This window comes from Hyla sarda, unplaced genomic scaffold (genome assembly GCF_029499605.1).
Source record: "Hyla sarda isolate aHylSar1 unplaced genomic scaffold, aHylSar1.hap1 scaffold_1709, whole genome shotgun sequence".
Classification (NCBI taxonomy): Eukaryota; Metazoa; Chordata; class Amphibia; order Anura; family Hylidae; genus Hyla; species Hyla sarda.
Window position 1 is genome coordinate 1 of NW_026608349.1, and position 22,688 is coordinate 22,688.

Genomic DNA, 22,688 nt, shown 5'->3' on the forward strand with positions numbered 1-22,688 from the left:
TGACTTGTGAGCACATACTGATACATACGTTCCCTATCTGGGGACCATAAATTAAATGGATTTTTGAGAAAGGGAGCTGATTTGGAAGCTTGCTTCTGTCGCCCTATGCATTGACCCGATGTGGCAGTATCTTCGGGTAGTGAACAGTGCACCACCCCATTCCAGTGTTAAACAAGAAAGATTCTCATTTAATCCTCCGTGGGTGAGAATTTGAGTTTGAGAATTGGAGACCAAAATGATGAGTTGCACTGACTGGTTTATGAACGTCTATTCATTTAGCGTTTTAATGACCATGTTTGCACACTGATTGGTGTAAAAAAATAAAATAAAACTAAATAATAATAATCTAGCACACCTGTGCAGGTTTGACATGACATGACAGGTAGCTGTCTTGTGGGTGGTGCTGAATCCTGTTAAATGACATGAGGGTCTCATGCCTATACACAAGGGTGTGTCATTGCTGTTGCTTGACCATGCATTGGTTTCTGTGGTCAGTGAATGATAAAAACAAAATTTACCATCCATTGATGGATGGGAAATCCGCCATGAGGCATTTGTTTTTAGAAACTGCTGCTCACAACCAATGTTGCAATGGAGTGTCTCCATCTGCTGGTGGTATTGGAAAGGCATTAGTGCTATGACAGGGTCTGAAGAAGAAGAAGAAGAAGAAGAAGAAGAAGACGGAAAAAAATATATATAAAAAGAAAAAGAGAGAGAGAGAGAGAGACTGACTTAGTGAGCGAGTGAGTGAGAGAGTGAGAGTGAGTGAGAGTGAATGAGTGAGTGAGTGATTGAGTGAGTGAGTGAGTGAGTGAGAACAAATGAGTTAAAGCAAGTGAGTGAGAGAGATCGAATGAATGAAAGTCTGAATGACAGAAAGAAAAAAGGATGAAGAAAGAAGCATGAAGAAAAAAAAATGTATATGGAGTTGCTGACATGAGTGCAATCTACAAAGCCGTTGAGGCTGATCCTCATGGGAGGATTATTGCACCAGGACCCTTAGCACTTTTAAAATGCCATTCAATGCCACGGGCTAGATGTAAACTGCAGATGACCATGTTGTGGTAGTTACCATGGATACCCAAGTGATGTGTGAGCTAACACATAGGCCCAACAGATTCCAAGAAGGCCAGAATCACCAGCGGCACCACCATCGATTGTCAGGTCACCCGGATTCAGCAAATACCAGAGTCCAAAATGATGCAGGTTTATACTGTTAATTTTCAGTTTATCGTTACAGTTGGTGTTATTCCATGTCGGAAGGGACGCAGCTACAGCCAGTGGGGTAACTAGAGACAGGCAGGCAGCTATGTGCAACAAAGGTAGGCGTGTTGTTTTCATATGCAGATCTGAAATATTGTCTTATATGCAAGAGGAGGAGTGATGGGGGTTCAGGCAAAAGCCAGGCTATGGATTGCATTGCTAAATGCTCCATCAGAGTGCAATGGTCGCCTGTCCTTTTTTTAAGTGATGATGTGGGTTTAGCCTGTGCTGTATGTATGTATGGGTGGCTGACTGCCACCCACCCAGAAAGTGTATGGGAGGCTGGTTGGCTGCCAGCCTTCCTTCCATTCCTATGAGTAATGTGAGTGCTCATGAAGGGGACATGGTTGGGTCCACCCCTTTCCCGGTTATCCCCTCTAGGCCTTTTGGCTTAGATCAAGTGTAAAAAAAGAAAGGATCTTGCGACAGATCGCATCCTGAGGCACGTTTTTTTTTTGTGTGAATACTTGCACTTGGGTGACTTGTGAGCACATACTGATACATACGTTCCCTATCTGGGGACCATAAATTAAATGGATTTTTGAGAAAGGGAGCTGATTTGGAAGCTTGCTTCTGTCGCCCTATGCATTGACCCGATGTGGCAGTATCTTCGGGTAGTGAACAGTGCACCACCCCATTCCAGTGTTAAACAAGAAAGATTCTCATTTAATCCTCCGTGGGTGAGAATTTGAGTTTGAGAATTGGAGACCAAAATGATGAGTTGCACTGACTGGTTTATGAACGTCTGTTCATTTAGCGTTTTAATGACCATGTTTGCACACTGATTGGTGTAAAAAAATAAAATAAAACTAAATAATAATAATCTAGCACACCTGTGCAGGTTTGACATGACATGACAGGTAGCTGTCTTGTGGGTGGTGCTGAATCCTGTTAAATGACATGAGGGTCTCATGCCTATACACAAGGGTGTGTCATTGCTGTTGCTTGACCATGCATTGGTTTCTGTGGTCAGTGAATGATAAAAACAAAATTTACCATCCATTGATGGATGGGAAATCCGCCATGAGGCATTTGTTTTTAGAAACTGCTGCTCACAACCAATGTTGCAATGGAGTGTCTCCATCTGCTGGTGGTATTGGAAAGGCATTAGTGCTATGACAGGGTCTGAAGAAGAAGAAGAAGAAGAAGAAGAAGAAGAAGAAGAAGACGGAAAAAAATATATATAAAAAGAAAAAGAGAGAGAGAGAGAGAGACTGACTTAGTGAGCGAGTGAGTGAGTGAGAGTGAGTGAGAGTGAATGAGTGAGTGAGTGATTGAGTGAGTGAGTGAGTGAGTGAGAACAAATGAGTTAAAGCAAGTGAGTGAGAGAGATCGAATGAATGAAAGTCTGAATGACAGAAAGAAAAAAGGATGAAGAAAGAAGCATGAAGAAAAAAAAATGTATATGGAGTTGCTGACATGAGTGCAATCTACAAAGCCGTTGAGGCTGATCCTCATGGGAGGATTATTGCACCAGGACCCTTAGCACTTTTAAAATGCCATTCAATGCCACGGGCTAGATGTAAACTGCAGATGACCATGTTGTGGTAGTTACCATGGATACCCAAGTGATGTGTGAGCTAACACATAGGCCCAACAGATTCCAAGAAGGCCAGAATCACCAGCGGCACCACCATCGATTGTCAGGTCACCCGGATTCAGCAAATACCAGAGTCCAAAATGATGCAGGTTTATACTGTTAATTTTCAGTTTATCGTTACAGTTGGTGTTATTCCATGTCGGAAGGGACGCAGCTACAGCCAGTGGGGTAACTAGAGACAGGCAGGCAGCTATGTGCAACAAAGGTAGGCGTGTTGTTTTCATATGCAGATCTGAAATATTGTCTTATATGCAAGAGGAGGAGTGATGGGGGTTCAGGCAAAAGCCAGGCTATGGATTGCATTGCTAAATGCTCCATCAGAGTGCAATGGTCGCCTGTCCTTTTTTTAAGTGATGATGTGGGTTTAGCCTGTGCTGTATGTATGTATGGGTGGCTGACTGCCACCCACCCAGAAAGTGTATGGGAGGCTGGTTGGCTGCCAGCCTTCCTTCCATTCCTATGAGTAATGTGAGTGCTCATGAAGGGGACATGGTTGGGTCCACCCCTTTCCCGGTTATCCCCTCTAGGCCTTTTGGCTTAGATCAAGTGTAAAAAAAGAAAGGATCTTGCGACAGATCGCATCCTGAGGCACGTTTTTTTTTTTGTGTGAATTCTTGCACTTGGGTGACTTGTGAGCACATACTGATACATACGTTCCCTATCTGGGGACCATAAATTAAATGGATTTTTGAGAAAGGGAGCTGATTTGGAAGCTTGCTTCTGTCGCCCTATGCATTGACCCGATGTGGCAGTATCTTCGGGTAGTGAACAGTGCACCACCCCATTCCAGTGTTAAACAAGAAAGATTCTCATTTAATCCTCCGTGGGTGAGAATTTGAGTTTGAGAATTGGAGACCAAAATGATGAGTTGCACTGACTGGTTTATGAACGTCTATTCATTTAGCGTTTTAATGACCATGTTTGCACACTGATTGGTGTAAAAAAATAAAATAAAACTAAATAATAATAATCTAGCACACCTGTGCAGGTTTGACATGACATGACAGGTAGCTGTCTTGTGGGTGGTGCTGAATCCTGTTAAATGACATGAGGGTCTCATGCCTATACACAAGGGTGTGTCATTGCTGTTGCTTGACCATGCATTGGTTTCTGTGGTCAGTGAATGATAAAAACAAAATTTACCATCCATTGATGGATGGGAAATCCGCCATGAGGCATTTGTTTTTAGAAACTGCTGCTCACAACCAATGTTGCAATGGAGTGTCTCCATCTGCTGGTGGTATTGGAAAGGCATTAGTGCTATGACAGGGTCTGAAGAAGAAGAAGAAGAAGAAGAAGAAGAAGAAGAAGACGGAAAAAAATATATATAAAAAGAAAAAGAGAGAGAGAGAGAGAGACTGACTTAGTGAGCGAGTGAGTGAGAGAGTGAGAGTGAGTGAGAGTGAATGAGTGAGTGAGTGATTGAGTGAGTGAGTGAGAACAAATGAGTTAAAGCAAGTGAGTGAGAGAGATCGAATGAATGAAAGTCTGAATGACAGAAAGAAAAAAGGATGAAGAAAGAAGCATGAAGAAAAAAAAATGTATATGGAGTTGCTGACATGAGTGCAATCTACAAAGCCGTTGAGGCTGATCCTCATGGGAGGATTATTGCACCAGGACCCTTAGCACTTTTAAAATGCCATTCAATGCCACGGGCTAGATGTAAACTGCAGATGACCATGTTGTGGTAGTTACCATGGATACCCAAGTGATGTGTGAGCTAACACATAGGCCCAACAGATTCCAAGAAGGCCAGAATCACCAGCGGCACCACCATCGATTGTCAGGTCACCCGGATTCAGCAAATACCAGAGTCCAAAATGATGCAGGTTTATACTGTTAATTTTCAGTTTATCGTTACAGTTGGTGTTATTCCATGTCGGAAGGGACGCAGCTACAGCCAGTGGGGTAACTAGAGACAGGCAGGCAGCTATGTGCAACAAAGGTAGGCGTGTTGTTTTCATATGCAGATCTGAAATATTGTCTTATATGCAAGAGGAGGAGTGATGGGGGTTCAGGCAAAAGCCAGGCTATGGATTGCATTGCTAAATGCTCCATCAGAGTGCAATGGTCGCCTGTCCTTTTTTTAAGTGATGATGTGGGTTTAGCCTGTGCTGTATGTATGTATGGGTGGCTGACTGCCACCCACCCAGAAAGTGTATGGGAGGCTGGTTGGCTGCCAGCCTTCCTTCCATTCCTATGAGTAATGTGAGTGCTCATGAAGGGGACATGGTTGGGTCCACCCCTTTCCCGGTTATCCCCTCTAGGCCTTTTGGCTTAGATCAAGTGTAAAAAAAGAAAGGATCTTGCGACAGATCGCATCCTGAGGCACGTTTTTTTTTGTGTGAATACTTGCACTTGGGTGACTTGTGAGCACATACTGATACATACGTTCCCTATCTGGGGACCATAAATTAAATGGATTTTTGAGAAAGGGAGCTGATTTGGAAGCTTGCTTCTGTCGCCCTATGCATTGACCCGATGTGGCAGTATCTTCGGGTAGTGAACAGTGCACCACCCCATTCCAGTGTTAAACAAGAAAGATTCTCATTTAATCCTCCGTGGGTGAGAATTTGAGTTTGAGAATTGGAGACCAAAATGATGAGTTGCACTGACTGGTTTATGAACGTCTATTCATTTAGCGTTTTAATGACCATGTTTGCACACTGATTGGTGTAAAAAAATAAAATAAAACTAAATAATAATAATCTAGCACACCTGTGCAGGTTTGACATGACATGACAGGTAGCTGTCTTGTGGGTGGTGCTGAATCCTGTTAAATGACATGAGGGTCTCATGCCTATACACAAGGGTGTGTCATTGCTGTTGCTTGACCATGCATTGGTTTCTGTGGTCAGTGAATGATAAAAACAAAATTTACCATCCATTGATGGATGGGAAATCCGCCATGAGGCATTTGTTTTTAGAAACTGCTGCTCACAACCAATGTTGCAATGGAGTGTCTCCATCTGCTGGTGGTATTGGAAAGGCATTAGTGCTATGACAGGGTCTGAAGAAGAAGAAGAAGAAGAAGAAGAAGAAGAAGAAGAAGAAGACGGAAAAAAATATATATAAAAAGAAAAAGAGAGAGAGAGAGAGAGACTGACTTAGTGAGCGAGTGAGTGAGAGAGTGAGAGTGAGTGAGAGTGAATGAGTGAGTGAGTGATTGAGTGAGTGAGTGAGAACAAATGAGTTAAAGCAAGTGAGTGAGAGAGATCGAATGAATGAAAGTCTGAATGACAGAAAGAAAAAAGGATGAAGAAAGAAGCATGAAGAAAAAAAAATGTATATGGAGTTGCTGACATGAGTGCAATCTACAAAGCCGTTGAGGCTGATCCTCATGGGAGGATTATTGCACCAGGACCCTTAGCACTTTTAAAATGCCATTCAATGCCACGGGCTAGATGTAAACTGCAGATGACCATGTTGTGGTAGTTACCATGGATACCCAAGTGATGTGTGAGCTAACACATAGGCCCAACAGATTCCAAGAAGGCCAGAATCACCAGCGGCACCACCATCGATTGTCAGGTCACCCGGATTCAGCAAATACCAGAGTCCAAAATGATGCAGGTTTATACTGTTAATTTTCAGTTTATCGTTACAGTTGGTGTTATTCCATGTCGGAAGGGACGCAGCTACAGCCAGTGGGGTAACTAGAGACAGGCAGGCAGCTATGTGCAACAAAGGTAGGCGTGTTGTTTTCATATGCAGATCTGAAATATTGTCTTATATGCAAGAGGAGGAGTGATGGGGGTTCAGGCAAAAGCCAGGCTATGGATTGCATTGCTAAATGCTCCATCAGAGTGCAATGGTCGCCTGTCCTTTTTTTAAGTGATGATGTGGGTTTAGCCTGTGCTGTATGTATGTATGGGTGGCTGACTGCCACCCACCCAGAAAGTGTATGGGAGGCTGGTTGGCTGCCAGCCTTCCTTCCATTCCTATGAGTAATGTGAGTGCTCATGAAGGGGACATGGTTGGGTCCACCCCTTTCCCGGTTATCCCCTCTAGGCCTTTTGGCTTAGATCAAGTGTAAAAAAAGAAAGGATCTTGCGACAGATCGCATCCTGAGGCACGTTTTTTTTTGTGTGAATACTTGCACTTGGGTGACTTGTGAGCACATACTGATACATACGTTCCCTATCTGGGGACCATAAATTAAATGGATTTTTGAGAAAGGGAGCTGATTTGGAAGCTTGCTTCTGTCGCCCTATGCATTGACCCGATGTGGCAGTATCTTCGGGTAGTGAACAGTGCACCACCCCATTCCAGTGTTAAACAAGAAAGATTCTCATTTAATCCTCCGTGGGTGAGAATTTGAGTTTGAGAATTGGAGACCAAAATGATGAGTTGCACTGACTGGTTTATGAACGTCTATTCATTTAGCGTTTTAATGACCATGTTTGCACACTGATTGGTGTAAAAAAATAAAATAAAACTAAATAATAATAATCTAGCACACCTGTGCAGGTTTGACATGACATGACAGGTAGCTGTCTTGTGGGTGGTGCTGAATCCTGTTAAATGACATGAGGGTCTCATGCCTATACACAAGGGTGTGTCATTGCTGTTGCTTGACCATGCATTGGTTTCTGTGGTCAGTGAATGATAAAAACAAAATTTACCATCCATTGATGGATGGGAAATCCGCCATGAGGCATTTGTTTTTAGAAACTGCTGCTCACAACCAATGTTGCAATGGAGTGTCTCCATCTGCTGGTGGTATTGGAAAGGCATTAGTGCTATGACAGGGTCTGAAGAAGAAGAAGAAGAAGAAGAAGAAGAAGAAGAAGACGGAAAAAAATATATATAAAAAGAAAAAGAGAGAGAGAGAGAGAGAGACTGACTTAGTGAGCGAGTGAGTGAGAGAGTGAGAGTGAGTGAGAGTGAATGAGTGAGTGAGTGATTGAGTGAGTGAGTGAGTGAGAACAAATGAGTTAAAGCAAGTGAGTGAGAGAGATCGAATGAATGAAAGTCTGAATGACAGAAAGAAAAAAGGATGAAGAAAGAAGCATGAAGAAAAAAAAATGTATATGGAGTTGCTGACATGAGTGCAATCTACAAAGCCGTTGAGGCTGATCCTCATGGGAGGATTATTGCACCAGGACCCTTAGCACTTTTAAAATGCCATTCAATGCCACGGGCTAGATGTAAACTGCAGATGACCATGTTGTGGTAGTTACCATGGATACCCAAGTGATGTGTGAGCTAACACATAGGCCCAACAGATTCCAAGAAGGCCAGAATCACCAGCGGCACCACCATCGATTGTCAGGTCACCCGGATTCAGCAAATACCAGAGTCCAAAATGATGCAGGTTTATACTGTTAATTTTCAGTTTATCGTTACAGTTGGTGTTATTCCATGTCGGAAGGGACGCAGCTACAGCCAGTGGGGTAACTAGAGACAGGCAGGCAGCTATGTGCAACAAAGGTAGGCGTGTTGTTTTCATATGCAGATCTGAAATATTGTCTTATATGCAAGAGGAGGAGTGATGGGGGTTCAGGCAAAAGCCAGGCTATGGATTGCATTGCTAAATGCTCCATCAGAGTGCAATGGTCGCCTGTCCTTTTTTTAAGTGATGATGTGGGTTTAGCCTGTGCTGTATGTATGTATGGGTGGCTGACTGCCACCCACCCAGAAAGTGTATGGGAGGCTGGTTGGCTGCCAGCCTTCCTTCCATTCCTATGAGTAATGTGAGTGCTCATGAAGGGGACATGGTTGGGTCCACCCCTTTCCCGGTTATCCCCTCTAGGCCTTTTGGCTTAGATCAAGTGTAAAAAAAGAAAGGATCTTGCGACAGATCGCATCCTGAGGCACGTTTTTTTTTGTGTGAATACTTGCACTTGGGTGACTTGTGAGCACATACTGATACATACGTTCCCTATCTGGGGACCATAAATTAAATGGATTTTTGAGAAAGGGAGCTGATTTGGAAGCTTGCTTCTGTCGCCCTATGCATTGACCCGATGTGGCAGTATCTTCGGGTAGTGAACAGTGCACCACCCCATTCCAGTGTTAAACAAGAAAGATTCTCATTTAATCCTCCGTGGGTGAGAATTTGAGTTTGAGAATTGGAGACCAAAATGATGAGTTGCACTGACTGGTTTATGAACGTCTATTCATTTAGCGTTTTAATGACCATGTTTGCACACTGATTGGTGTAAAAAAATAAAATAAAACTAAATAATAATAATCTAGCACACCTGTGCAGGTTTGACATGACATGACAGGTAGCTGTCTTGTGGGTGGTGCTGAATCCTGTTAAATGACATGAGGGTCTCATGCCTATACACAAGGGTGTGTCATTGCTGTTGCTTGACCATGCATTGGTTTCTGTGGTCAGTGAATGATAAAAACAAAATTTACCATCCATTGATGGATGGGAAATCCGCCATGAGGCATTTGTTTTTAGAAACTGCTGCTCACAACCAATGTTGCAATGGAGTGTCTCCATCTGCTGGTGGTATTGGAAAGGCATTAGTGCTATGACAGGGTCTGAAGAAGAAGAAGAAGAAGAAGAAGAAGAAGACGGAAAAAAATATATATAAAAAGAAAAAGAGAGAGAGAGAGAGAGACTGACTTAGTGAGCGAGTGAGTGAGAGAGTGAGAGTGAGTGAGAGTGAATGAGTGAGTGAGTGATTGAGTGAGTGAGTGAGAAGAACAAATGAGTTAAAGCAAGTGAGTGAGAGAGATCGAATGAATGAAAGTCTGAATGACAGAAAGAAAAAAGGATGAAGAAAGAAGCATGAAGAAAAAAAAATGTATATGGAGTTGCTGACATGAGTGCAATCTACAAAGCCGTTGAGGCTGATCCTCATGGGAGGATTATTGCACCAGGACCCTTAGCACTTTTAAAATGCCATTCAATGCCACGGGCTAGATGTAAACTGCAGATGACCATGTTGTGGTAGTTACCATGGATACCCAAGTGATGTGTGAGCTAACACATAGGCCCAACAGATTCCAAGAAGGCCAGAATCACCAGCGGCACCACCATCGATTGTCAGGTCACCCGGATTCAGCAAATACCAGAGTCCAAAATGATGCAGGTTTATACTGTTAATTTTCAGTTTATCGTTACAGTTGGTGTTATTCCATGTCGGAAGGGACGCAGCTACAGCCAGTGGGGTAACTAGAGACAGGCAGGCAGCTATGTGCAACAAAGGTAGGCGTGTTGTTTTCATATGCAGATCTGAAATATTGTCTTATATGCAAGAGGAGGAGTGATGGGGGTTCAGGCAAAAGCCAGGCTATGGATTGCATTGCTAAATGCTCCATCAGAGTGCAATGGTCGCCTGTCCTTTTTTTAAGTGATGATGTGGGTTTAGCCTGTGCTGTATGTATGTATGGGTGGCTGACTGCCACCCACCCAGAAAGTGTATGGGAGGCTGGTTGGCTGCCAGCCTTCCTTCCATTCCTATGAGTAATGTGAGTGCTCATGAAGGGGACATGGTTGGGTCCACCCCTTTCCCGGTTATCCCCTCTAGGCCTTTTGGCTTAGATCAAGTGTAAAAAAAGAAAGGATCTTGCGACAGATCGCATCCTGAGGCACGTTTTTTTTTGTGTGAATACTTGCACTTGGGTGACTTGTGAGCACATACTGATACATACGTTCCCTATCTGGGGACCATAAATTAAATGGATTTTTGAGAAAGGGAGCTGATTTGGAAGCTTGCTTCTGTCGCCCTATGCATTGACCCGATGTGGCAGTATCTTCGGGTAGTGAACAGTGCACCACCCCATTCCAGTGTTAAACAAGAAAGATTCTCATTTAATCCTCCGTGGGTGAGAATTTGAGTTTGAGAATTGGAGACCAAAATGATGAGTTGCACTGACTGGTTTATGAACGTCTATTCATTTAGCGTTTTAATGACCATGTTTGCACACTGATTGGTGTAAAAAAATAAAATAAAACTAAATAATAATAATCTAGCACACCTGTGCAGGTTTGACATGACATGACAGGTAGCTGTCTTGTGGGTGGTGCTGAATCCTGTTAAATGACATGAGGGTCTCATGCCTATACACAAGGGTGTGTCATTGCTGTTGCTTGACCATGCATTGGTTTCTGTGGTCAGTGAATGATAAAAACAAAATTTACCATCCATTGATGGATGGGAAATCCGCCATGAGGCATTTGTTTTTAGAAACTGCTGCTCACAACCAATGTTGCAATGGAGTGTCTCCATCTGCTGGTGGTATTGGAAAGGCATTAGTGCTATGACAGGGTCTGAAGAAGAAGAAGAAGAAGAAGAAGAAGAAGACGGAAAAAAATATATATAAAAAGAAAAAGAGAGAGAGAGAGAGAGACTGACTTAGTGAGCGAGTGAGTGAGAGAGTGAGAGTGAGTGAGAGTGAATGAGTGAGTGAGTGATTGAGTGAGTGAGTGAGTGAGTGAGAACAAATGAGTTAAAGCAAGTGAGTGAGAGAGATCGAATGAATGAAAGTCTGAATGACAGAAAGAAAAAAGGATGAAGAAAGAAGCATGAAGAAAAAAAAATGTATATGGAGTTGCTGACATGAGTGCAATCTACAAAGCCGTTGAGGCTGATCCTCATGGGAGGATTATTGCACCAGGACCCTTAGCACTTTTAAAATGCCATTCAATGCCACGGGCTAGATGTAAACTGCAGATGACCATGTTGTGGTAGTTACCATGGATACCCAAGTGATGTGTGAGCTAACACATAGGCCCAACAGATTCCAAGAAGGCCAGAATCACCAGCGGCACCACCATCGATTGTCAGGTCACCCGGATTCAGCAAATACCAGAGTCCAAAATGATGCAGGTTTATACTGTTAATTTTCAGTTTATCGTTACAGTTGGTGTTATTCCATGTCGGAAGGGACGCAGCTACAGCCAGTGGGGTAACTAGAGACAGGCAGGCAGCTATGTGCAACAAAGGTAGGCGTGTTGTTTTCATATGCAGATCTGAAATATTGTCTTATATGCAAGAGGAGGAGTGATGGGGGTTCAGGCAAAAGCCAGGCTATGGATTGCATTGCTAAATGCTCCATCAGAGTGCAATGGTCGCCTGTCCTTTTTTTAAGTGATGATGTGGGTTTAGCCTGTGCTGTATGTATGTATGGGTGGCTGACTGCCACCCACCCAGAAAGTGTATGGGAGGCTGGTTGGCTGCCAGCCTTCCTTCCATTCCTATGAGTAATGTGAGTGCTCATGAAGGGGACATGGTTGGGTCCACCCCTTTCCTGGTTATCCCCTCTAGGCCTTTTGGCTTAGATCAAGTGTAAAAAAAGAAAGGATCTTGCGACAGATCGCATCCTGAGGCACGTTTTTTTTTGTGTGAATACTTGCACTTGGGTGACTTGTGAGCACATACTGATACATACGTTCCCTATCTGGGGACCATAAATTAAATGGATTTTTGAGAAAGGGAGCTGATTTGGAAGCTTGCTTCTGTCGCCCTATGCATTGACCCGATGTGGCAGTATCTTCGGGTAGTGAACAGTGCACCACCCCATTCCAGTGTTAAACAAGAAAGATTCTCATTTAATCCTCCGTGGGTGAGAATTTGAGTTTGAGAATTGGAGACCAAAATGATGAGTTGCACTGACTGGTTTATGAACGTCTATTCATTTAGCGTTTTAATGACCATGTTTGCACACTGATTGGTGTAAAAAAATAAAATAAAACTAAATAATAATAATCTAGCACACCTGTGCAGGTTTGACATGACATGACAGGTAGCTGTCTTGTGGGTGGTGCTGAATCCTGTTAAATGACATGAGGGTCTCATGCCTATACACAAGGGTGTGTCATTGCTGTTGCTTGACCATGCATTGGTTTCTGTGGTCAGTGAATGATAAAAACAAAATTTACCATCCATTGATGGATGGGAAATCCGCCATGAGGCATTTGTTTTTAGAAACTGCTGCTCACAACCAATGTTGCAATGGAGTGTCTCCATCTGCTGGTGGTATTGGAAAGGCATTAGTGCTATGACAGGGTCTGAAGAAGAAGAAGAAGAAGAAGACGGAAAAAAATATATATAAAAAGAAAAAGAGAGAGAGAGAGAGAGACTGACTTAGTGAGCGAGTGAGTGAGAGAGTGAGAGTGAGTGAGAGTGAATGAGTGAGTGAGTGATTGAGTGAGTGAGTGAGTGAGTGAGTGAGAACAAATGAGTTAAAGCAAGTGAGTGAGAGAGATCGAATGAATGAAAGTCTGAATGACAGAAAGAAAAAAGGATGAAGAAAGAAGCATGAAGAAAAAAAAATGTATATGGAGTTGCTGACATGAGTGCAATCTACAAAGCCGTTGAGGCTGATCCTCATGGGAGGATTATTGCACCAGGACCCTTAGCACTTTTAAAATGCCATTCAATGCCACGGGCTAGATGTAAACTGCAGATGACCATGTTGTGGTAGTTACCATGGATACCCAAGTGATGTGTGAGCTAACACATAGGCCCAACAGATTCCAAGAAGGCCAGAATCACCAGCGGCACCACCATCGATTGTCAGGTCACCCGGATTCAGCAAATACCAGAGTCCAAAATGATGCAGGTTTATACTGTTAATTTTCAGTTTATCGTTACAGTTGGTGTTATTCCATGTCGGAAGGGACGCAGCTACAGCCAGTGGGGTAACTAGAGACAGGCAGGCAGCTATGTGCAACAAAGGTAGGCGTGTTGTTTTCATATGCAGATCTGAAATATTGTCTTATATGCAAGAGGAGGAGTGATGGGGGTTCAGGCAAAAGCCAGGCTATGGATTGCATTGCTAAATGCTCCATCAGAGTGCAATGGTCGCCTGTCCTTTTTTTAAGTGATGATGTGGGTTTAGCCTGTGCTGTATGTATGTATGGGTGGCTGACTGCCACCCACCCAGAAAGTGTATGGGAGGCTGGTTGGCTGCCAGCCTTCCTTCCATTCCTATGAGTAATGTGAGTGCTCATTAGTGTTGAGCGGCATAGGCCATATTCGAATTCGCGAATATTCGCGAATATATGGACGAATATTCGTCATATATTCGCCAATATTCGCACATTCGTTATATTCTCGCTTTATTTTCGCGTATGCGAAAATGAACATATGTGAATATTAGCATGCAAAAATTTGCATATGCGAAAATTCGCATATGCGAAAGTTAGCATATGCTAATTTTCGCATATGCGAATTTTCGCACGCCAGTCTCACACAGTAGTATTAGAACCTTCTTTACACCACACAAGCTGGAAGCAGAGAGGGAGGATCACTGTGATGTGTACTGTGAAGAAAAAATAAATAAAAAAAACCGAATATTCGTAATTACGAATATATAGCGCTATAATCGCGAAATTCGCGAATTCGCGAATATGCGATATTCGCGAATAATATTCGAATTGCGAATATTCGCGAGCAACACTAGTGCTCTTGAAGGGGACATGGTTGGGTCCACCCCTTTCCCGGTTATCCCCTCTAGGCCTTTTGGCTTAGATCAAGTGTAAAAAAAGAAAGGATCTTGCGACAGATCGCATCCTGAGGCACGTTTTTTTTTGTGTGAATACTTGCACTTGGGTGACTTGTGAGCACATACTGATACATACGTTCCCTATCTGGGGACCATAAATTAAATGGATTTTTGAGAAAGGGAGCTGATTTGGAAGCTTGCTTCTGTCGCCCTATGCATTGACCCGATGTGGCAGTATCTTCGGGTAGTGAACAGTGCACCACCCCATTCCAGTGTTAAACAAGAAAGATTCTCATTTAATCCTCCGTGGGTGAGAATTTGAGTTTGAGAATTGGAGACCAAAATGATGAGTTGCACTGACTGGTTTATGAACGTCTATTCATTTAGCGTTTTAATGACCATGTTTGCACACTGATTGGTGTAAAAAAATAAAATAAAACTAAATAATAATAATCTAGCACACCTGTGCAGGTTTGACGTGACATGACAGGTAGCTGTCTTGTGGGTGGTGCTGAATCCTGTTAAATGACATGAGGGTCTCATGCCTATACACAAGGGTGTGTCATTGCTGTTGCTTGACCATGCATTGGTTTCTGTGGTCAGTGAATGATAAAAACAAAATTTACCATCCATTGATGGATGGGAAATCCGCCATGAGGCATTTGTTTTTAGAAACTGCTGCTCACAACCAATGTTGCAATGGAGTGTCTCCATCTGCTGGTGGTATTGGAAAGGCATTAGTGCTATGACAGGGTCTGAAGAAGAAGAAGAAGAAGAAGAAAAAGAAGACGGAAAAAAATATATATAAAAAGAAAAAGAGAGAGAGAGACTGACTTAGTGAGCGAGTGAGTGAGAGAGTGAGAGTGAGTGAGAGTGAATGAGTGAGTGAGTGATTGAGTGAGTGAGTGAGAACAAATGAGTTAAAGCAAGTGAGTGAGAGAGATCGAATGAATGAAAGTCTGAATGACAGAAAGAAAAAAGGATGAAGAAAGAAGCATGAAGAAAAAAAAATGTATATGGAGTTGCTGACATGAGTGCAATCTACAAAGCCGTTGAGGCTGATCCTCATGGGAGGATTATTGCACCAGGACCCTTAGCACTTTTAAAATGCCATTCAATGCCACGGGCTAGATGTAAACTGCAGATGACCATGTTGTGGTAGTTACCATGGATACCCAAGTGATGTGTGAGCTAACACATAGGCCCAACAGATTCCAAGAAGGCCAGAATCACCAGCGGCACCACCATCGATTGTCAGGTCACCCGGATTCAGCAAATACCAGAGTCCAAAATGATGCAGGTTTATACTGTTAATTTTCAGTTTATCGTTACAGTTGGTGTTATTCCATGTCGGAAGGGACGCAGCTACAGCCAGTGGGGTAACTAGAGACAGGCAGGCAGCTATGTGCAACAAAGGTAGGCGTGTTGTTTTAATGCAGATCTGAAATATTGTCTTATATGCAAGAGGAGGAGTGATGGGGGTTCAGGCAAAAGCCAGGCTATGGATTGCATTGCTAAATGCTCCATCAGAGTGCAATGGTCGCCTGTCCTTTTTTTAAGTGATGATGTGGGTTTAGCCTGTGCTGTATGTATGTATGGGTGGCTGACTGCCACCCACCCAGAAAGTGTATGGGAGGCTGGTTGGCTGCCAGCCTTCCTTCCATTCCTATGAGTAATGTGAGTGCTCATTAGTGTTGAGCGGCATAGGCCATATTCGAATTCGCGAATATTCGCGAATATATGGACGAATATTCGTCATATATTCGCCAATATTCGCACATTCGTTATATTCTCGCTTTATTTTCGCGTATGCGAAAATGAACATATGTGAATATTAGCATGCAAAAATTTGCATATGCGAAAATTCGCATATGCGAAAATTAGCATATGCTAATTTTCGCATATGCGAATTTTCGCACGCCAGTCTCACACAGTAGTATTAGAACCTTCTTTACACCACACAAGCTGGAAGCAGAGAGGGAGGATCACTGTGATGTGTACTGTGAAGAAAAAATAAATAAAAATAACCGAATATTCGTAATTACGAATATATAGCGCTATATTCGCGAAATTCGCGAATTCGCGAATATGCGATATTCGCGAATAATATTCGAATTGCGAATATTCGCGAGCAACACTAGTGCTCATGAAGGGGACATGGTTGGGTCCACCCCTTTCCCGGTTATCCCCTCTAGGCCTTTTGGCTTAGATCAAGTGTAAAAAAAGAAAGGATCTTGCGACAGATCGCATCCTGAGGCACGTTTTTTTTTGTGTGAATACTTGCACTTGGGTGACTTGTGAGCACATACTGATACATACGTTCCCTATCTGGGGACCATAAATTAAATGGATTTTTGAGAAAGGGAGCTGATTTGGAAGCTTGCTTCTGTCGCCCTATGCATTGACCCGATGTGGCAGTATCTTCGGGTAGTGAACAGTGCACCACCCCATTCCAGTGTTAAACAAGAAAGATTCTCATTTAATCCTCCGTGGGTGAGAATTTGAGTTTGAGAATTGGAGACCAAAATGATGAGTTGCACTGACTGGTTTATGAACGTCTATTCATTTAGCGTTTTAATGACCATGTTTGCACACTGATTGGTGTAAAAAAATAAAATAAAACTAAATAATAATAATCTAGCACACCTGTGCAGGTTTGACATGACATGACAGGTAGCTGTCTTGTGGGTGGTGCTGAATCCTGTTAAATGACATGAGGGTCTCATGCCTATACACAAGGGTGTGTCATTGCTGTTGCTTGACCATGCATTGGTTTCTGTGGTCAGTGAATGATAAAAACAAAATTTACCATCCATTGATGGATGGGAAATCCGCCATGAGGCATTTGTTTTTAGAAACTGCTGCTCACAACCAATGTTGCAATGGAGTGTCTCCATCTGCTGGTGGTATTGGAAAGGCATTAGTGCTATGACAGGGTCTGAAGAAGAAGAAGAAGAAGAAGAAGAAGAAGAAGAAGACGGAAAAAAATATATATAAAAAGAAAAAGAGAGAGAGAGAGAGAGAGACTGACTTAGTGAGCGAGTGAGTGAGAGAGTGAGAGTGAGTGAGAGTGAATGAGTGAGTGAGTGATTGAGTGAGTGAGTGAGTGAGAACAAATGAGTTAAAGCAAGTGAGTGAGAGAGATCGAATGAATGAAAGTCTGAATGACAGAAAGAAAAAAGGATGAAGAAAGAAGCATGAAGAAAAAAAAATGTATATGGAGTTGCTGACATGAGTGCAATCTACAAAGCCGTTGAGGCTGATCCTCATGGGAGGATTATTGCACCAGGACCCTTAGCACTTTTAAAATGCCATTCAATGCCACGGGCTAGATGTAAACTGCAGATGACCATGTTGTGGTAGTTACCATGGATACCCAAGTGATGTGTGAGCTAACACATAGGCCCAACAGATTCCAAGAAGGCCAGAATCACCAGCGGCACCACCATCGATTGTCAGGTCACCCGGATTCAGCAAATACCAGAGTCCAAAATGATGCAGGTTTATACTGTTAATTTTCAGTTTATCGTTACAGTTGGTGTTATTCCATGTCGGAAGGGACGCAGCTACAGCCAGTGGGGTAACTAGAGACAGGCAGGCAGCTATGTGCAACAAAGGTAGGCGTGTTGTTTTCATATGCAGATCTGAAATATTGTCTTATATGCAAGAGGAGGAGTGATGGGGGTTCAGGCAAAAGCCAGGCTATGGATTGCATTGCTAAATGCTCCATCAGAGTGCAATGGTCGCCTGTCCTTTTTTTAAGTGATGATGTGGGTTTAGCCTGTGCTGTATGTATGTATGGGTGGCTGACTGCCACCCACCCAGAAAGTGTATGGGAGGCTGGTTGGCTGCCAGCCTTCCTTCCATTCCTATGAGTAATGTGAGTGCTCATGAAGGGGACATGGTTGGGTCCACCCCTTTCCCGGTTATCCCCTCTAGGCCTTTTGGCTTAGATCAAGTGTAAAAAAAGAAAGGATCTTGCGACAGATCGCATCCTGAGGCACGTTTTTTTTTGTGTGAATACTTGCACTTGGGTGACTTGTGAGCACATACTGATACATACGTTCCCTATCTGGGGACCATAAATTAAATGGATTTTTGAGAAAGGGAGCTGATTTGGAAGCTTGCTTCTGTCGCCCTATGCATTGACCCGATGTGGCAGTATCTTCGGGTAGTGAACAGTGCACCACCCCATTCCAGTGTTAAACAAGAAAGATTCTCATTTAATCCTCCGTGGGTGAGAATTTGAGTTTGAGAATTGGAGACCAAAATGATGAGTTGCACTGACTGGTTTATGAACGTCTATTCATTTAGCGTTTTAATGACCATGTTTGCACACTGATTGGTGTAAAAAAATAAAATAAAACTAAATAATAATAATCTAGCACACCTGTGCAGGTTTGACATGACATGACAGGTAGCTGTCTTGTGGGTGGTGCTGAATCCTGTTAAATGACATGAGGGTCTCATGCCTATACACAAGGGTGTGTCATTGCTGTTGCTTGACCATGCATTGGTTTCTGTGGTCAGTGAATGATAAAAACAAAATTTACCATCCATTGATGGATGGGAAATCCGCCATGAGGCATTTGTTTTTAGAAACTGCTGCTCACAACCAATGTTGCAATGGAGTGTCTCCATCTGCTGGTGGTATTGGAAAGGCATTAGTGCTATGACAGGGTCTGAAGAAGAAGAAGAAGAAGAAGAAGAAGAAGAAGAAGACGGAAAAAAATATATATAAAAAGAAAAAGAGAGAGAGAGAGAGAGACTGACTTAGTGAGCGAGTGAGTGAGAGAGTGAGAGTGAGTGAGAGTGAATGAGTGAGTGAGTGATTGAGTGAGTGAGTGAGAACAAATGAGTTAAAGCAAGTGAGTGAGAGAGATCGAATGAATGAAAGTCTGAATGACAGAAAGAAAAAAGGATGAAGAAAGAAGCATGAAGAAAAAAAAATGTATATGGAGTTGCTGACATGAGTGCAATCTACAAAGCCGTTGAGGCTGATCCTCATGGGAGGATTATTGCACCAGGACCCTTAGCACTTTTAAAATGCCATTCAATGCCACGGGCTAGATGTAAACTGCAGATGACCATGTTGTGGTAGTTACCATGGATACCCAAGTGATGTGTGAGCTAACACATAGGCCCAACAGATTCCAAGAAGGCCAGAATCACCAGCGGCACCACCATCGATTGTCAGGTCACCCGGATTCAGCAAATACCAGAGTCCAAAATGATGCAGGTTTATACTGTTAATTTTCAGTTTATCGTTACAGTTGGTGTTATTCCATGTCGGAAGGGACGCAGCTACAGCCAGTGGGGTAACTAGAGACAGGCAGGCAGCTATGTGCAACAAAGGTAGGCGTGTTGTTTTCATATGCAGATCTGAAATATTGTCTTATATGCAAGAGGAGGAGTGATGGGGGTTCAGGCAAAAGCCAGGCTATGGATTGCATTGCTAAATGCTCCATCAGAGTGCAATGGTCGCCTGTCCTTTTTTTAAGTGATGATGTGGGTTTAGCCTGTGCTGTATGTATGTATGGGTGGCTGACTGCCACCCACCCAGAAAGTGTATGGGAGGCTGGTTGGCTGCCAGCCTTCCTTCCATTCCTATGAGTAATGTGAGTGCTCATGAAGGGGACATGGTTGGGTCCACCCCTTTCCCGGTTATCCCCTCTAGGCCTTTTGGCTTAGATCAAGTGTAAAAAAAGAAAGGATCTTGCGACAGATCGCATCCTGAGGCACGTTTTTTTTTGTGTGAATACTTGCACTTGGGTGACTTGTGAGCACATACTGATACATACGTTCCCTATCTGGGGACCATAAATTAAATGGATTTTTGAGAAAGGGAGCTGATTTGGAAGCTTGCTTCTGTCGCCCTATGCATTGACCCGATGTGGCAGTATCTTCGGGTAGTGAACAGTGCACCACCCCATTCCAGTGTTAAACAAGAAAGATTCTCATTTAATCCTCCGTGGGTGAGAATTTGAGTTTGAGAATTGGAGACCAAAATGATGAGTTGCACTGACTGGTTTATGAACGTCTATTCATTTAGCGTTTTAATGACCATGTTTGCACACTGATTGGTGTAAAAAAATAAAATAAAACTAAATAATAATAATCTAGCACACCTGTGCAGGTTTGACATGACATGACAGGTAGCTGTCTTGTGGGTGGTGCTGAATCCTGTTAAATGACATGAGGGTCTCATGCCTATACACAAGGGTGTGTCATTGCTGTTGCTTGACCATGCATTGGTTTCTGTGGTCAGTGAATGATAAAAACAAAATTTACCATCCATTGATGGATGGGAAATCCGCCATGAGGCATTTGTTTTTAGAAACTGCTGCTCACAACCAATGTTGCAATGGAGTGTCTCCATCTGCTGGTGGTATTGGAAAGGCATTAGTGCTATGACAGGGTCTGAAGAAGAAGAAGAAGAAGAAGAAGAAGAAGAAGACGGAAAAAAATATATATAAAAAGAAAAAGAGAGAGAGAGAGAGAGACTGACTTAGTGAGCGAGTGAGTGAGAGAGTGAGAGTGAGTGAGAGTGAATGAGTGAGTGAGTGATTGAGTGAGTGAGTGAGTGAGTGAGAACAAATGAGTTAAAGCAAGTGAGTGAGAGAGATCGAATGAATGAAAGTCTGAATGACAGAAAGAAAAAAGGATGAAGAAAGAAGCATGAAGAAAAAAAAATGTATATGGAGTTGCTGACATGAGTGCAATCTACAAAGCCGTTGAGGCTGATCCTCATGGGAGGATTATTGCACCAGGACCCTTAGCACTTTTAAAATGCCATTCAATGCCACGGGCTAGATGTAAACTGCAGATGACCATGTTGTGGTAGTTACCATGGATACCCAAGTGATGTGTGAGCTAACACATAGGCCCAACAGATTCCAAGAAGGCCAGAATCACCAGCGGCACCACCATCGATTGTCAGGTCACCCGGATTCAGCAAATACCAGAGTCCAAAATGATGCAGGTTTATACTGTTAATTTTCAGTTTATCGTTACAGTTGGTGTTATTCCATGTCGGAAGGGACGCAGCTACAGCCAGTGGGGTAACTAGAGACAGGCAGGCAGCTATGTGCAACAAAGGTAGGCGTGTTGTTTTCATATGCAGATCTGAAATATTGTCTTATATGCAAGAGGAGGAGTGATGGGGGTTCAGGCAAAAGCCAGGCTATGGATTGCATTGCTAAATGCTCCATCAGAGTGCAATGGTCGCCTGTCCTTTTTTTAAGTGATGATGTGGGTTTAGCCTGTGCTGTATGTATGTATGGGTGGCTGACTGCCACCCACCCAGAAAGTGTATGGGAGGCTGGTTGGCTGCCAGCCTTCCTTCCATTCCTATGAGTAATGTGAGTGCTCATGAAGGGGACATGGTTGGGTCCACCCCTTTCCCGGTTATCCCCTCTAGGCCTTTTGGCTTAGATCAAGTGTAAAAAAAGAAAGGATCTTGCGACAGATCGCATCCTGAGGCACGTTTTTTTTTGTGTGAATACTTGCACTTGGGTGACTTGTGAGCACATACTGATACATACGTTCCCTATCTGGGGACCATAAATTAAATGGATTTTTGAGAAAGGGAGCTGATTTGGAAGCTTGCTTCTGTCGCCCTATGCATTGACCCGATGTGGCAGTATCTTCGGGTAGTGAACAGTGCACCACCCCATTCCAGTGTTAAACAAGAAAGATTCTCATTTAATCCTCCGTGGGTGAGAATTTGAGTTTGAGAATTGGAGACCAAAATGATGAGTTGCACTGACTGGTTTATGAACGTCTATTCATTTAGCGTTTTAATGACCATGTTTGCACACTGATTGGTGTAAAAAAATAAAATAAAACTAAATAATAATAATCTAGCACACCTGTGCAGGTTTGACATGACATGACAGGTAGCTGTCTTGTGGGTGGTGCTGAATCCTGTTAAATGACATGAGGGTCTCATGCCTATACACAAGGGTGTGTCATTGCTGTTGCTTGACCATGCATTGGTTTCTGTGGTCAGTGAATGATAAAAACAAAATTTACCATCCATTGATGGATGGGAAATCCGCCATGAGGCATTTGTTTTTAGAAACTGCTGCTCACAACCAATGTTGCAATGGAGTGTCTCCATCTGCTGGTGGTATTGGAAAGGCATTAGTGCTATGACAGGGTCTGAAGAAGAAGAAGAAGAAGAAGAAGAAGACGGAAAAAAATATATATAAAAAGAAAAAGAGAGAGAGAGAGAGAGACTGACTTAGTGAGCGAGTGAGTGAGAGAGTGAGAGTGAGTGAGAGTGAATGAGTGAGTGAGTGATTGAGTGAGTGAGTGAGTGAGTGAGTGAGAACAAATGAGTTAAAGCAAGTGAGTGAGAGAGATCGAATGAATGAAAGTCTGAATGACAGAAAGAAAAAAGGATGAAGAA

At 43.0% G+C, this 22,688-nt stretch overlaps 12 pseudogenes; all 12 read left to right on the forward strand.

Moving 5' to 3' along the window:
• Window positions 1-1,633: 1,633 nt before the first annotated feature.
• Window positions 1,634-1,898, forward strand: LOC130312245 (U2 spliceosomal RNA; annotated as a pseudogene).
• A 1,481-nt stretch (window positions 1,899-3,379) lies between these two features.
• Window positions 3,380-3,645, forward strand: LOC130312247 (U2 spliceosomal RNA; annotated as a pseudogene).
• Window positions 3,646-5,119: 1,474 nt separating this feature from the next.
• LOC130312220 (U2 spliceosomal RNA) lies at window positions 5,120-5,383 on the forward strand (annotated as a pseudogene).
• A 1,480-nt stretch (window positions 5,384-6,863) lies between these two features.
• LOC130312231 (U2 spliceosomal RNA) lies at window positions 6,864-7,127 on the forward strand (annotated as a pseudogene).
• A 1,480-nt stretch (window positions 7,128-8,607) lies between these two features.
• On the forward strand, window positions 8,608-8,871 carry LOC130312243 (U2 spliceosomal RNA; annotated as a pseudogene).
• Window positions 8,872-10,342: 1,471 nt separating this feature from the next.
• LOC130312250 (U2 spliceosomal RNA) lies at window positions 10,343-10,606 on the forward strand (annotated as a pseudogene).
• A 1,476-nt stretch (window positions 10,607-12,082) lies between these two features.
• Window positions 12,083-12,346, forward strand: LOC130312209 (U2 spliceosomal RNA; annotated as a pseudogene).
• A 1,930-nt stretch (window positions 12,347-14,276) lies between these two features.
• On the forward strand, window positions 14,277-14,540 carry LOC130312210 (U2 spliceosomal RNA; annotated as a pseudogene).
• A 1,919-nt stretch (window positions 14,541-16,459) lies between these two features.
• Window positions 16,460-16,723, forward strand: LOC130312211 (U2 spliceosomal RNA; annotated as a pseudogene).
• A 1,480-nt stretch (window positions 16,724-18,203) lies between these two features.
• On the forward strand, window positions 18,204-18,467 carry LOC130312212 (U2 spliceosomal RNA; annotated as a pseudogene).
• Window positions 18,468-19,941: 1,474 nt separating this feature from the next.
• Window positions 19,942-20,205, forward strand: LOC130312213 (U2 spliceosomal RNA; annotated as a pseudogene).
• A 1,479-nt stretch (window positions 20,206-21,684) lies between these two features.
• On the forward strand, window positions 21,685-21,948 carry LOC130312214 (U2 spliceosomal RNA; annotated as a pseudogene).
• The last annotated feature ends 740 nt before the right edge of the window (window positions 21,949-22,688 follow it).